This window comes from Triticum aestivum, chromosome 2B (assembly GCF_018294505.1).
Source record: "Triticum aestivum cultivar Chinese Spring chromosome 2B, IWGSC CS RefSeq v2.1, whole genome shotgun sequence".
Lineage (NCBI taxonomy): Eukaryota > Viridiplantae > Streptophyta > Magnoliopsida > Poales > Poaceae > Triticum > Triticum aestivum.
This window is the reverse complement of record NC_057798.1, coordinates 691,097,327-691,107,156: the sequence shown is the minus strand read 5'-3', so window position 1 is coordinate 691,107,156 and position 9,830 is coordinate 691,097,327. Positions and strand designations below refer to the sequence as shown.

Genomic DNA, 9,830 nt, shown 5'->3' with positions numbered 1-9,830 from the left:
TTCGTATGTAGTCACTTGTTGAAATCTCTAGAAGGACTATTATTTAGGAACGGAGGGAGTAGAAGTTTTATCTCTATAAGGCACAGGTTATGGGAGCAGATCACCTGCACTTGTGACTTGCAAGCCATACCCTCACACAGTGCCCAATCAGATGCAATGCTGAGAATGGCAACTCGACACAGAATGCTCACATAGCAAAGTAGAAATTCAACTCTTACTGAGTGGTGTCACCATTCTACTGTATTTCTACTTTCCATCTTTAATCAGGGTGTGGTCTCCCTCTGTTCCACAAATGGTAGCACTTCAGCTTTGGAAATACTCGTATTTGTTGCCTCGTTATACAGTAGAATACAAACAGGGTGGCTTCTTTTTCTATCATCTTATACAAAGCTTTCTACGAGGCCTAGTATATGAACACAGGTGCCTCGAACTAAATGGGCGGCCAGAAAGCTCTCTTTGCCGAGCTCGATGAGAGCATCTCCCAGCAACTTCAAATTTAGGAGGTGTTTGGCTACAGAAATGGTAAAGGCAACGTTAACGTAATCAGATCACGGCGTTTAAGGAGGTGTAATCAGTTTTTTGCAAGTTTGTTTGGTTCACGTTCAGGTAAAGGAATTGATTACCATCGCTCTGCTCTTCTTGCTCGGCCCTGTTGCTCGCCGGCCGCCATGCTCCCCGTAGATGGCTTGCTCTTGCTTGACCCCAGCCAACCAGGATCTCAAACGCCGCTAACCGTCCCCGTAATCAACCGCCGCCGGCCGCCCTCGAGATCAAGCGCCATCGGCCGTTCGGATCTTGTGCATCGCCGGTCATCCGCGAAATCAAGCGCCGCCGACAGCCCCGAGATCAAGCGCAGCCGGACGCTCGGGTCTTGTGCCCGCCGGATGCTCGGGTCTTGTGCGCCGCCGGCCATCCCCAAGCATGTGCGCTGCCGGCAGCCTCCGATGTCAAGCGCCGCCAGCACTTTCCGATCACAAACACCGCTGGCTACTCCGATCTCGGCGGAGTGAAGGCGGCAGCGAACGAGGAGGGGGGAGGGCGGCATGACGGGTAGGAGTGCACTCGAGGGGGAGGAGGAGGGGGTCGTGTGCGGAGGAGTTTGCTCGGGAGCCGGGAGGGGAGGAAGAAGGGATCGTGCGAGGAGAGGATGGAACGGTACCGCAATTACCGGTGGGGGGTGGGCGGTATCGAGCGATAACTGGGCTGGACCCGTTTACGGAGGGATGTGTTTTCGGTGTCCATTAAACAAACGCAAGTAACGTTTCCCCTTTACGGCGTAAAGGGATAACGGCCAAAACTCACTGAAACAAACACCTCCTTAGTGATGACCCAACCTTGATGGATAACACGGGTTGAGTGTCACCCACTGCGCTAACTTTTTGAAACATTATTTTAACTATCCACTGCGCTGCTGAGAAGCGAGAAGGCGCGCGGTAGAGGAGGTCGTGAGATGAGCAGACGATGGAGGAAGCGAAACGAGGCGGTATGTTGGTGGTGCGACTCGTTTAGTTCCCGGCAGGTTCATATATAAAAGTCACATATTCCATACGAGTTGCTTCCACTGCTGCCCCCTCGGCTGACTTCGACCTCGAGTCATCGTAGTAGAGATTGTCGCCGACTGATTTGCTGTACCTTCTTCAGTTTTTCATGGGCATGGCCCAACTGCCAATACACACCTGACACCATCAAAGTTATTCATCAGTAAATTCAGGCCTACTTAGAATAGATATGCATGTTGCAGGCTCCAGACTAGCAAAGGTGAGTAGCTATCAAACAAGCTCCTAATTCATTCTGCTTATAGGATGATGAAGATGCTAACAGGGGCCCTGGAGTGATTTCATATTCATAACATAAAATTTTATACAGTTGGCTACAGAGGCATAGTTTTTTTTTTCTTTTTTACGAGCAAACTTATTTTTTGGACTTCACTTTCTTTGGATACTATGATATTACTTGGCCAAAATCTGAAACAAATGCCCACCATATAAAAGCAGGCAAATATACATGAATGTCAGATAAGGTGCAACAGATGAATCAGACAAGGTGCCTAGCGATGAAGGCCTGACGACAATCAAACAATAAACAGAATGTACCTGCAATGGTTGAGCCATGGAATCGTCAAGTTAATGTGTACTCATCACTCAACAGGTAGTCCTGGTTGACCGCAGATTCCAATGCCGTGATGTATATTGCTGAACAGCAAACCTAGAGCAAAATAACAACACTTCAGCAACAAACCTATTGCTAAGTATCATCCTTTTTTCACAGCGAAATTGCATCATGAGACAGATGGTGGTAACTAATAAACTTTATGTTTCTCCTACAATTTTAAATCATGCCTCATGCTGAAAGTCAACTACGAATAGGAAGTACGAGCCAATTTAATGCTTAACAGAAGAAATTATACAATAATAAATTGTCTGAGAGTGCACAATGATGTTTCTAGTTAACAACATTTTTTGTATCAAACCATGCAGAAGAGCCTAGCTAACAGCATCGACATGTGCTGATCAGAAGGGTGATTAACAGTATTGGACAAGATGGGATGCGTAATTAGGTAGCAGAAAAACATACTCAAATGTGTACATCTGTTAATCAAAAAGTAACCAAGAAGGATTAATATGCCAAGTTTTGCATGTCTACAGCACTGGTCCACTAACAAAGCTAATCAGGATAAAAATAGAAGTACAAAGAAGCATACCATGGTAAGGCTTGCTATAGCGGAAGCTCATGGCGATGAGCAACTGGTCACAATGCCCCTGATAAACAAAAAGACTAGCCTATTGCAACCATGGTTTCTGCATCCATCCCACATGCAACTAAAGTAGCTTGTGGAAAGCCAAAGGGGTGAATGGCACTTGCACAAAATGTGCTGGTGACGGTGAGTGCAGAAATGTGTACAACATCTCGGGTGGCTGCAGCCTGGATAGAGATGAATTACATTTAGCAAGAAGAGGGTGAGCATGTAGACTAACTCTGTAGGAAAAATGTTCCGAATGTGTACCTCAGAAGTAGATATTGTTGAATTAATTCACATCCACATAATCAATTGTGACTCTTAGCTTTTTCAGTTGCTGCAATTCTGCACTCCATACCTAGCTCCTCACTGCAATAGGCTACCTCAAGGTGACTGAGCGAAGGTGCAAAGCCCATGTCTGGCAACCTTGTGATGCTCCTACAATGTACGATAGATAATGTTCTGAGGGAGGTCAGGCTATATAGGCTTGCAGGAAGTGATAAGAGATTCGGGCATCTCAGGAATTGAAGTTCTTGGAGTGAGGTTAGAAGCTGTAAAGCTCTCTCTTGTTCGTCTGTTAGGTTCACCAAGCTTGCACTATACGCAGAGCCAAACTGTAGACGTCTTAGGGAAGTCAGCTGTTTGCAGAACGGCCTGGACAGGATAGATGCGTCACTAGCCACAAGAGTTTTCAATCCAGACCATACTTCACAGACACCTTGCTGGTCGGACAAAAGTTGAAAACAGGAAGGTAGGCCGGGGGAGTTAAATACTTTCAAGGATGTCAGGTTTCTACAGAACTGGAGGCCCTCGATCGACGCAAGCAAGTCGCAGTCTCCAATTTCCAACTCTTTCACTGCCGTGCAGCATGCCAACTGTAGAGACGTCAGTTCTGGACTTCTCTGTACTGCTAATTTGGTCATGGCGGGAAGGCAGGACAGAAGACGGGATTGGACCCTGTCCGTGACAGCTGTGATCTCAAGTTTATCAAGTGACAGAGGAAATAGCTGAATTTGATTCCCACCCTGTTCTTGCTCCTGCAGTTTGAGATCCCATGCAGAAGACAGCTCCGGGCTCATCTCAATATCCAAGCTTCGGAGGGAGGTGAGGAACTGCAAGCCCTCCAGTACAGCCAGCTGGACACACCCCCCGATTCGCAGCTCCTGTAAAGCCGTACAGGAATGCAGTTGTACAGACTTCAAACACGGGCCACCAAATAGACTTAACTTTTTTAGGTAGAGAAGGCCTTGAGGAGCGAAGGACTGCAGGTTTTCTGGGAAAGAACTGATAAAAAGGTTTTCAAGTGATGGTGGGAGTAATTCAACATCAATGGTACCGTCATCTTTCGTTTCACCCACCAACGATGAGACAAGCTTGGGGCAACCATAAAGGAAAAGCTCTGTAAGAGAGGTGAATCTTGTAGAGTGTCTATTACCCCCAAAGAACTTCAGATCCAGGCTTTGCTGAATCCATAGCACCTTGAGAGAACATAGGAGATTATATGGCAGTTTCAATTCATGTTCATCCTGATCTTGGGCTGAGGTCATCACTGCAGAAGCCAAACTGCTGGTTCCTTCCGTTTCTGTAGGTTGACTGATTGATAAAAACTTTATCTGAGGACACCCCCCTAATAGCAACTTCTCAAGGGACTGTGAATGTGAAAGCAGTTGAGATAGCCACCTCCCAGTTACGCCACATCTGCTAATGTTGACAGATTTGAGAGACGGGAGGACAAGGCTGCTTGCAGACGTGCTGTTTTCCTGGACAATCTCTGGCATAATGTTTGACATAGTCAGATTAGGGCAGTCGTGTATACATAAAGTCTCTAAAGCGATGAGCTGGCTGAAAGATTCACTTGAAAGAGAGATCAGATTTGGACACCTTCTTATTTGAAACAATCTTATGCCCCCAAGGTTACTGAATGCCAGGATACTGTCATCTAGCACACTCAACTCATTAGATTCAATAGTGAACCATCTATGGTTTATACTCATTTGTGCAAGTCCCGGAACTCCCCTGATGGACATCTCGGAAATCAAAGCAGAAGGCGGAAGAGGGTGTGGCACTATCAAACAAGGGCAATCATGGATGGTAATTCTACGCAGACTAGATGGCCATCCCATTTGATCTCCTTGGGTCGTTAGACTGCTGCAAAATTCCAGGTTTGGCATTTTAGTCAACACCAACTTCTCCAGAGAAGGAACTGAAACTCTGCCAACATGCAGGTCCATCAGCTCCAACTCACTGAGCGCCCTCATTTCACTTAGTGGGAGGATTTGCCAGTTGCTGCAACATCATTTGTCAAAGTAAGTGTCCAACAATTTACAAATGTATTGAACAGGAAAAAAACAGAGAGAAGAAAATTACTTCAATATACGAGGACACTGCCCGATGGAGAGTTTGCTGAGAGACGGAAACCATGATTTCTGCTCAGCGTCGAAAGAAGAGTAACTCTGGAAAAGAGTGAGCTCATTCAGTTGAGGGCAGTTCTTGATCGTCAAAACCCTTAAATGGGAAGTCAATTCCATTCCATAAGAACCGGTACATTTTTCTAATTTTGGCATGCCAATCAAGATCAACTCTACCAAGGAAGGAACTGAGAGTTCCATTAAATTCAACATCCTGATCAATGTCAGCTTCCTAAGGGAACGCATTCCATGAGTTGGTAGAATTTGCCATTCCTTGCACTCCTCTAGATGTAGTATCTGCAGTGAGGTAACTGAAAACGCACTAGAAAGCCAGGTTGGGGAGGTAGCACCACCATATCCAGTTATTTCTAGAGTTTTGAGGTTCTGATGTGGTTGAAGACCATCAAGCACATCCTTTGCAGCCTCAGGTTGAAGGCTCATGCTACTATTCTCCCATGACAAGGACAATGTTTCTAGATACTCTTTGTGTGTCAGCATGGCCACCCTCGCCTCTTCTTTAGTCTTCACATTTTCAAGTTGAGAAGCTCCAAGTGATACAAGCTCATTCATGGACTGAAGTTGTCCTATCTCAAAACTGCCAACATTTTGAACCTTGAATTTTAGTTCCTGAAGAGAGGTCATTTTGCCGACGCAATATATCACATGGTGCACTTTATCATGAGCAATAAGATGGCGCAGATTAACAAGATTATTCATATCAGTAGGTACATCACGATCGCCTGTAAAAATGCCCACATTCAATACTTGAAGGTGATAGCACCTTGTCAGAACTTGACAAAACGCAGGTTTTTGGTAGACTCCATATGCCATTATATAGCGAAGATGGCATGGATTCAATAAACTGTTTATATAACTGATGTCGCCACCTGGCACATGAATTCTTAGTAACCGTAAACATTTTGCCTCCTTGCATAAAGTATGTAATGAACCTAATAAATGTATGGTCCTTCGCCCAAACACCATCAATGTCCTCAATTTGTGCCAAGACACCTTCTGAAGTATTTTGTCAAACTTCTCACTAGAATTGCTGACATGTTCATCTTTATCATAATCAGTAATTATGATCGACAAATGCCGAACACTTGCTCGAATTGCCCCGGATTTCAATCCATCTATAGTAGCACACTCATTTGACGAAACCATCCCTGCCAATACATGCATTAGGTCATGCATAACATAGTGTGAGCCATCCTTTTGGAAGAAGCCCAAATCCACTAATTTTTCCAAATATTCATGCCCTGTTTCCTCCAATCTTATGGTAGGATCTTTGCACTGCACAAAATTCTGTGATATCCAGGCATGGACCAATTCTTTCCCATCAAATCCGTAGTCCTCTGGATACAAAGAGCAGTATGAGAAACACCGCTGAAGGTAGACTGGTAGATAATCATAACTGAGCTTCAAGATGGGTAAAATATCATCATCATATCCTTGAAGAGATTTCCATTTGTCCCGAACTGTCGTCCAATGCTCATAGCTAACATCTGTGCTCAGAAGTGCACCAACACTTTGTGCAGCTAGTGGGAAGCCTTTTAGTGCTTTAGCAATTTGTTTCCCAATAGATTGCAAACCAGGATGGTGCTCGCGGTTGTCATTGCGAAATGCACATGCCTTGAAAAACAGCCAAAACTCCTTCTCATCCAGACCACTCAATGTGATTTCATCCATAGTTCCTATCATTTTTGCCACTGATTTTGTTCTGGTTGTTGCTAGTACCATGCAACCTTTTACTTTATTACTTTTCAATGGAGCCAAGAGTTTAATCCATCCACTCCTGTCCTTCTCTTCCCACATATCATCCATTACAAGCAGAAATCTTCTGTTTCTAATATTTTCTTGAAGTATCTCCTGCAATTTATTCAAACTGCTTTTTTTTTCATATGGTCTATCTTCACATACATGATCTAGGATCTGAAGTGTTAGCCCCACTACATCGAAGTTAGTGGATACACAGACCCATATTAGCAAATCAAAATGATCTTTAATTCTTTTAGCATGGTATGCATATCTAACAAGCGTCGTCTACCCAATACCACCACTGCCAACCACTGGCAGAACATTCAGATCACTAGATCCCCCCTTTATCAACAGATCTATTATCTTGTCTCTCTCTGCATCTCTTCCGTACACCTTAGACTCAATCGGAACAGAAGTTGTCATGCAATGATCCCTGGCAATATTCTGACTCTTACTTGATGTTGCCATGGTGCGCAAGTTCTCAAGCTGAAGAACCCCCTTTACAGAATTTCCATTACTGCATAGAAGAGTCACTATTACATTGATCCTCTTAGAAATGCTATCTTTAATCTCAAGAGGCAGCATGTTACAATGAGCAGGCCCCTCTTCTTCACGTTTCCTTTTTCTGCCATGTGAGATCCAGTCAGTTATTTGGCTTGTGGCGCTGCATACTAATTTAACAACAGAAGATAGAGTGGATGAAGACACATAGCTTCCTTCAAGATTAGTACCAGTAGGAGCACTACAACCTTTCCCTGCATAAGAAAACTCTCAGTTATTTGGCGACAAGCAAACGAAGGCCACTTAAGCAAAAGCAAATATTATCATGCAAGTGCTAATAATTAATAAAAGTTCCAAAATTTAACAAAAGCTAAATTCAAAAAGACCACAATTAAGCAAGAGATAATCTGAGAGGTGGTGCCTACGATATTCAGCTACTCTTGGTTACATATTACGCCTACATAAAAGAAACTGAAAGCAATAAAAATGAAACAGTAAAGAAATATGAAGCACCTTCTGTGATCTGTTGCTCGAGTCGGTAGTAGTCAAGCTCGTCCATCACGTCCTCTGAGTCATAAATCAGCCCTCTGAGATCATCCAGTGACTGGGCCAGAGGCATATTGTCAATACTCCTTCCCTTGGCAGCAGCAAGAACCATCTGCACATACCTCATCTGAAACTTGAGCTTCTCCACATCTTCAGCAAGCCCGATTTCACGAGTCCAGGCTTCCATACGTTCAGTAAAGAAACTGTCAAGGATGCTTTGCACCAGCCATCCTATTGCTGCATCAACCACCGTGCCAAGCAGCCCCGACATCTTTCCCGGCACACCTATGGCAGCACAGCAATGGCAGGAGCAAAGGTAGGCCTTGCACAGCGGAGAAACCAAACAGATGGTCTCAGAGGAAAGGAGAGTTTTAGTGAACCAAAAGGCAGGCAGCAATTCAGCAAATGAGAAGAGTCTAACAATGCACCAAAAAACAGCTAACTTTACCAGGTAACACTAGCATCCCTTCAACTGACACACAGGCCCCTCATGGCAAGCTCGAGGTGGGGTCCGCACGGCCGTGGAACTGTGGAAGTCATTGATCAAGTCTTGGCTCCACAGTCGCACAATATTGTGTAACTGTGAAATAGACTCCTCTTTACTGGTAAACATGACATAGCTGTCGGCCATGTGGAAAAGACGAGCTTATGGTGTTACATGACAATTATAGAGTATTTTCGTGGAAGCTGAGCCTAGAGAAAAGAATAAAGGATAAGCAGTGGTCCTATAGCAGCCTGAAATCTGTGGACGCATATGCATACTGAACAAATGGTACAAGCAGTAGGGGACAAAACATCACAAGGAGTCACGCTATCGCTAAGCTTAAATTGAATCCTCATTAGACACTTTGACGTTGATGGCTCCTGATAAGTATGCGCAACCTTGTACCGAGCGACAAATTAATGAGATGCTTGATGCCGATGGTTTATACAACCTTGCACCCATCGACAAATTAATGAGACAGCTCGATCTTGATGGTTTCTACACAACCTTGTGCCTGTCAACAAGATTTTGGTATGTAGAGTGCGAGCAGCTATCTAAGACGGAGCCGAGGGCACGATTGCACGGGTCGATTCCTCGAACGCGGTGTCCCTAGAGACCCCAAACGGCTATCTTGTGTAGGGTATGTTTCCAAATTCTGAAGCCAGGGAAGCATATCAGAAAACCATTTTATTTATTCTGAAGCCACTTTGTATGTTCAGTTAACAAACAACACATTCACTTGGTGTGCAGGAGCGCGTAATCTGGCCAAGGAAGCAAACATATGGTAGTACAAAATCACCAGGGACCTTTCTTACCTGCGTGCTGCGGACCAGCGAGGGTGAGCCGCCAGGGGAGCTCCGTGGGCAGGATGAGCCCACGACATCAGTCCTCCACCACCCGACGGGACGCTGGGATGGAGATGACCGACGTTGATGGCTGCGCTTGCTAGGACCACCACCCGGGCGAGGACCCCGCGTAGATTCTCCGGCAGGGCATTTCGTCGAACACGTCAAGGGCGCGAACGCGCTGGACATCCGCGGCCGTGGCCGGGAGGCGGGCAGGCCGCGGAAGACGGGCTCGCCCATGAGTGGCGCGATGTGGTCGGGTGGTGGATTCTACCAGCGGCGCGGGAATGCGCGCTATAGGCGTCTGCTCGAGGTCGAGGGGGAAGGGGAAGAGAGTGGCGGCGAGGCCGTGATGAACTGGTCTCCGGTAGCGGCCGTTTACAAAACAGCGCGCCTCTACAATCTACTCCCTCCGTTCGGAATTACTTGTCGTAAAAATGGATGTATCTAGTTGTATTTTAGTTCTAGATACATCCATTTCCGAGACAAATAATTCCGAACGGAGGGAATACATGAGAATTTGGTCTTTCAGAAAACAACTAGGAAATATT

The 9,830-nt window shown here is 45.4% G+C and overlaps 1 pseudogene; it reads right to left on the bottom strand.

The window, feature by feature from the left end:
- Nucleotides 1-1,194: 1,194 nt before the first annotated feature.
- Nucleotides 1,195-8,378, bottom strand: LOC123046748 (disease resistance protein RGA2-like; annotated as a pseudogene).
- Nucleotides 8,379-9,830: the final 1,452 nt, after the last annotated feature.